Below are 6,786 nucleotides of genomic sequence, written 5' to 3'. Positions count from 1 at the left end.
ATAGTGAGGGACTAACGAGGGGAGGGGCTGCAGGTGAGAAGGGCGTGAGGACCAGGTGAAGGGAATGAGGGACTAATGAGGGGAGGGGCTGCAGGTGAGAAGGGCGTGAGGACCAGGTGAAGGGAATGAGGGACTAACGAGGGAGGGCTGCAGGTGAGAAGGGCGTGAGGACCAGGTGAAGGGAATGAGGGACTAATGAGGGGAGGGGCTGCAGGTGAGAAGGGAGTGAGGACCAGGTGAAGGGAATGAGGGACTAACGAGGGGATGGGCTGCAGGTGAGAGGGCGTGAGGACCAGGTGAAGGGAATGAGGGACTAACGAGGGGAGGGGCTGCAGGTGAGAAGGGCGTGAGGACCAGGTGAAGGGAATGAGGGACTAACGAGGTAATCAGAGGCAGGTGAGAAGGGCGTGAGGACCAGGTGAAGGGAATGAGGGACTAACGAGGTGATCAGAGGCAGGTGAGGGGAGTTGGATTGACGAGATGGTGTGACAGGATGAAAACAACTATTACAAAAAGGAAGGCGTGGAGCTAAACTGTTACATACACACACACATACACACATATACACACACCCTTTGCATAAAACCCAAAACCGTTCTTTGCCTGTAGCGTAAAGTTCAAACAACCAATAGCTTCCGTTCATAAAGAACCCTTCACACCCACTCACACCCACTCACACACACACTCACACACACTCACACACACACTCACACACACACACACACACTCACACATACACATACACACGTGCATGTTTAACCATCGCTGAGGCTCTCAAAGGCAGTAATGAGAAAGCAGCAGGTAGGCTATGCTTTTCATCCTCCCTCTCTCTCTCTCTCACATATACACACTAACCCCCACACACACACACACACACACACACCGAGGCCGTCTGGCTGTGTGTGATGACAGACAGCTGTGTGTTCACGTTTTTACAACCTGAGAGGAAGTGCAAAGTCGGCAACATGGCGACTTCAAAGCAGCTGCTCGCTACTGTACAGCGAGGCACACTTCATACACGCAGGCCGGGAAGGTCACGGCGGGAAGGTCACGCCTGGAAGGTCACGCCGGGAAGGTCACGCTGTGAAGGTCACGCTGTGAAGGTCACGCCGTAAAGGTCACGCCGTAAAGGTCACGCCGGGAAGGTCATGCTGTGAAGGTCACGCTGTGAAGGTCACGCCGTAAAGGTCACGCCGGGAAGGTCACGCCGGGAAGGTCACGCTGTGAAGGTCACGCCGTAAAGGTCACGCCGTAAAGGTCACGCCGGGAAGGTCACGCTGTGAAGGTCACGCCGTAAAGGTCACGCCGTAAAGGTCACACCGGGAAGGTCACGCTGTGAAGGTCACGCCTTAAAGGTCACGCCGGGAAGGTCACGTCGGGAAGGTCACACCGGGAAGGTCACGCTGTGAAGGTCATGCCTTAAAGGTCACGCCGGGAAGGTCACGTCGGGAAGGTCACACCGGGAAGGTCACGCTGTGAAGGTCACATCGGGAAGATCACGCCGGGAAGGTCACGCTGTGAAGGTCAAGCAGTAAAGGTCACGCCGGGAAGGTGTTGCGTCATCTTTGCGGACCCGGTGGAAATTAGCGTCATTCACAACCATTCACGTCTGTGCACGGGAATATTATATTATCATATCATTGTCATAAATCAACTCTTACATATTATGTATCCTCTCACGTATCCTCTTATGTATCCTCTTATGTATCCTCTTACGTATCCCCTTATGTATCCTCTTACGTATCCTCTTACGCATCCTTATGTATCCTCTTACATATCCTCTTATGTATCCTCTCACGTATCCTCTTATGTATCCTCTTATGTATCCTCTTACGTATCCTCTTACGCATCCTTATGTATCCTCTTACGTATCCTCTTATGTATCCTCTTATGTATCCTCTTACGTATCCTCTCACGTATCCTCTTACGTATCCTCTTATGTATCCTCTTACGTATCCTCTTACGCATCCTTATGTATCCTCTTATGTATCCTCTTATGTATCCTCTTACGTATCCTCTCACGTATCCTCTTATATATCCTCTTATGTATCCTCTTACGCATCCTTATGTATCCTCTTACGTATCCTCTTATGTATCCTCTCATGTATCCTCTTACGTATCCTCTTATGTATCCTCTTATGTATCCTCTTATGTATCCTCTCACGTATCCTCTTATGTATCCTCTTATGTATCCTCTTACGTATCCTCTTATGCATCCTTATGTATCCTCTTACGTATCCTCTCATGTATCCTCTTATGTATCCTCTCACGTATCCTCTTATGTATCCTCTTATGTATGCTCTTACGTATCCTCTCACGTATCCTCTTACGTATCCTCTTATGTATCCTCTTACGCATCCTCTTATGTATCCTCTTATGTATCCTCTTACGTATCCTCTTATGTATCCTCTCACATATCCTCTTATGTATCCTCTCACGTATCCTCTTATGTATCCTCTTATGTATCCTCTTACGTATCCTCTTACGCATCCTCTTACGTATCCTCTTACGTATCCTCTTACGTATCCTCTTATGTATCCTCTTATGTATCCTCTTACATATCCTCTTACGTATCCTCTTACGCATCCTTATGTATCCTCTTACATATCCTCTTATGTATCCTCTCACGTATCCTCTTATGTATCCTCTTATGTATCCTCTTACGTATCCTCTTACGCATCCTTATGTATCCTCTTACGTATCCTCTTATGTATCCTCTTACGTATCCTCTTATGTATCCTCTTACGTATCCTCTCACGTATCCTCTTACGTATCCTCTTATGTATCCTCTTACGTATCCTCTTACGCATCCTTATGTATCCTCTTATGTATCCTCTTACGTATCCTCTCACGTATCCTCTTATATATCCTCTTATGTATCCTCTTACGCATCCTTATGTATCCTCTTACGTATCCTCTTATGTATCCTCTTATGTATCCTCTTACGTATCCTCTTATGTATCCTCTTATGTATCCTCTTATGTATCCTCTCACGTATCCTCTTATGTATCCTCTTATGTATCCTCTTACGATCCTCTTATGCATCCTTATGTATCCTCCACGTATCCTCTCATGTATCCTCTTATGTATCCTCTCACGTATCCTCTTATGTATCCTCTTATGTATGCTCACGTATCCTCTTACGTATCCTCTTACGTATCCTCTTATGTATCCTCTTACGCATCCTCTTATGTATCCTCTTATGTATCCTCTTACGTATCCTCTTATGTATCCTCTCACATATCCTCTTATGTATCCTCTCACGTATCCTCTTATGTATCCTCTTATGTATCCTCTTACGTATCCTCTTACGCATCCTCTTACGTATCCTCTTACGTATCCTCTTACGTATCCTCTTATGTATCCTCTTATGTATCCTCTTACATATCCTCTTACGTATCCTCTTACGCATCCTTATGTATCCTCTTATGTATCCTCTTATGTATCCTCTTACGTATCCTCTTATGTATCCTCTTATGTATCCTCTTACGTATCCTCTTATGTATCCTCTTACGTATCCTCTTATGTATCCTCTTATGTATCCTCTTACGTATCCCCTTATGTATCCTCTTACATATCCTCTTATGTATCCTCTTATGTATCCTCTTACGTATCCCCTTATGTATCCTCTTACGTATCCTCTTATGTATCCTCTTACGTATCCTCTTACGTATCCTCTTACGTATCCTCTTATGTATCCTCTTATGTATGCTCTCACGTATCCTCTTATGTATGCTCTCACGTATCCTCTTATGTAGTCGTATGGTGTCTTACCAAAAGTGATTCACCTTTTCAAAATAAACTTCAACTCAGTTTAATTCAGGCAACCAAAATACTTTGTTACGTTCAGATCCAGAGGAAATAGTGTGTGTGAGTGTGTGTGAGTGTGTGTGTGTGAGAGTGTGTGTGAGAGTGTTTGTGTGTGTGTGTGGTCACAGTGAAGGCAGCTCCACCCTGCAGTCTGCCTGCTAGCGACTGACCACAGGAAGTCGGTCAGTCGGGAGGAGAGCGACAATCAGACAGACAGACAGACAGACTGGCTTTGAATCTCTTTTTCACCTTCTTTTGTCCCCTCTTCTCATCTCCAACTTCCTCTCGTCTGTCCTTCTTACCTCCCTCTTCTCTTCGTCTTCTTCCTCCCTCCTCCGCCCTCCGTCCTCATGAATGGAGGGTTCCGTCTCTCTGGACAGACGGACATGCCTTTGATGCTCAGACACACACACACACTCACAGACACACACACACACACACACACACACACTCACACTCACACTCACACACACACACTCACACACACACTCACACACACACTCACACACACACTCACACACACACACACACACACACACACACACACACTCACACACACACTCACACACACACACACTCACACACACACACTCACACTCACACTCACACACACACACACACTCACACACACACTCACACACACACACACACACACACTCACACACACCGCTGTGGGTCCTTCAGTGTTCTGCGTTTCTCTCACAGAACTTTGGATACAAATATCTTCACGAGGAAGTTAAATGTTTGACCAGCGCAGAGGGAACCCGTCACGGAGCCGGCCTGCACCTCGCCGCCAGGTGACCGCGCTACACACCTGGAGAGCTGCACAGCGCCTCAGCCAATCAGACGGAGCGAGGTGGTTCTCGGACCTTCTGGTGGTAACACATGACTGTAGCTGTTCCCCGACGTCTCCATCTTAAAGCGTGATATATTGGGAGTGATTGACTCCCTTCTTCCTCCTGCTTGTCATCCCTCCATCCCTCCCTCCCCCCCCCCCCCCACATTCTTCCAGCCGCCTCTTCTCTTCTGCACAATCTGTTATCTTTTTTATTTCATTTTTACGACGCTGTCTGGGGGGGGACTGAAGCAGGAAGAAGAGCCAACGCTCCCAGGGGGGAAAACAGCTGGGGGCAACACAAGATGAAGGGTGTGGACCCCCTTTGCCCCCCCTCCCCCATCCTCTGCCCTCCCACCCGTTACCTGCTGAAAGACGAGCAGCAGAAAGCAAACAGCCCTAACACCTGGATTGACAGATGCCCACCGTGCACTCAAAAAACTGATTCTTGGCCCTCATAAACATTAAACAATATTTTTAAGTAAAATGTAACTGAAATATATAAAATCTAAAGTGTATTCATTAAAACCACTTAAACACAATGTAAATATGCTTAGTATAACCTGAACATAAACTAATCAAGTAAACGTTACTTGATTGGATCACAGAAGGAGCATCTGTGCGTGCAGGAAACGCCACACCACGTGACCTCTTGAGAGTGGACTTGTCATTCTGACCGACAGAGCGACCGAGCGTGACAAAGTTATTAGGTAAGTCCAATCCTTTTCCATCTTAAGTGTAATGTTGTTTTATAAGTATTATTTTTACGAAGGTTGGTGAATTTAGGTTAGCGAAAAGGCTTGCTATGTAATTTAGCACGAGCTAGCAGCTTCAACATTAGCATAGTTTCACTGATTGGGAAATAGGTCTGACTTCGGTGGAGAACCTTCTGCTTTTTAACAGTTAAGCTAGCTTCCAAAGCGGTGGAGAATATTCTGCTTGCCAAGCTGCTGCAGCTCGGGCTGCGTGTGTCAACAGTTAGCTTAACTTCCACTATCTGGCTAGTCCCACGTGTTCACTAGCACTTGCTATCTGGCTTAGCACTAGCTAGCAACGCAGTTGTACATGCTGACTCGCTTGACCGCGTGAAAGGTAACGACACTGGTTGTAGTACACGTCGAGACCCGCGTCCGTATAGGCCTCGGCTTCCTGAAGCCCAGAGGCGGAGCGCCGTGCTGCTGCTCATGGTCAGGCTACAGCCGGTTAGGCTGCGTCATTTGCGAACACAGGCTACCGAAAGCTATGTCTAAACTGCTGGCACCGGCTGCTCGCGCTCGGCACGAGCTAAAGCGCTAAAATGCGTCACTCGCTTCCTCTACACTGCGGGCAACAAGCTGAACTACGTTCAAACTGCGGTGGCTTAAATATATAAATACAATGTTAACTTAAGATCAGAATCCTGTTCATTGACAATTAATGTTAGGGTGTTCACATGCAAGGAATATGATTTTATAACAAAAGACAAATACATATATAGAATAATATGCAATACGATATTAAAAAAAGGAAGAACAATGCAGTTGAGAGCTCTCTCACTCTCTCTCACACACACACACACCTCTGCAGTTGGCTTATTCTCATCCTGGTTGAAAACTTACCTTGGAATATTTTCCATTACTTTCAGGTACACCATTCAAGCCAAATCCACAAAGCATCTTTCATCCTGTGGCAACCTCTCATTTTAGGTGAGTAATGTAACATATGATGATATTGATAAGTTACATCTTAATAAGCCATAGTTTTCTCCATAAATGTTGGCTTTATCTTGACAGTGTTTTCTTTTTTTGCTCTTTTAGGTGGAGGATGTCAAATACACAGCCAACATAACTAAGGTCGTCAGCAACAGAGGAGGAGCTGCTGGAAGGAAGATCCGACTCCTCATGGCTCCAACAGCTAAGGCAAGTGCATTGACTGGTTACGTTGTTAAGCAAAATCAAATCTTGTGATAAAATCCATTTTAACACTGGTTTTAACAGAGTTCCCGCATCCTTGAAAACCTAGAATTGTATTTATGGAGTCTGTACAATTGCTCTGGAGTGGGGTTTAAGAAACCTTGACCTAAGAGTGGAAATATTCTAGATTGTAAATTCCTAGTTGGAAACATGTTTTGCCCCGGGATCAGTGTAAAGTCTCAAGGACTT

The 6,786-nt window shown here is 46.0% G+C and overlaps 1 long non-coding RNA gene across 1 annotated transcript; it reads left to right on the top strand.

The window, feature by feature from the left end:
* Nucleotides 1-5,286: 5,286 nt before the first annotated feature.
* LOC130189116 (uncharacterized) lies at nucleotides 5,287-6,539 on the top strand. The gene is made up of 3 exons (XR_008830713.1): nucleotides 5,287-5,355; nucleotides 6,270-6,330; nucleotides 6,442-6,539. It is a non-coding gene; the product is annotated as an uncharacterized LOC130189116 (long non-coding RNA).
* Nucleotides 6,540-6,786: the final 247 nt, after the last annotated feature.

The sequence above is a fragment of the Pseudoliparis swirei genome, chromosome 23, assembly GCF_029220125.1.
Source record: "Pseudoliparis swirei isolate HS2019 ecotype Mariana Trench chromosome 23, NWPU_hadal_v1, whole genome shotgun sequence".
NCBI classification, from domain to species: domain Eukaryota; kingdom Metazoa; phylum Chordata; class Actinopteri; order Perciformes; family Liparidae; genus Pseudoliparis; species Pseudoliparis swirei.
This window is presented reverse-complemented; position numbering and strand designations above follow the sequence as displayed.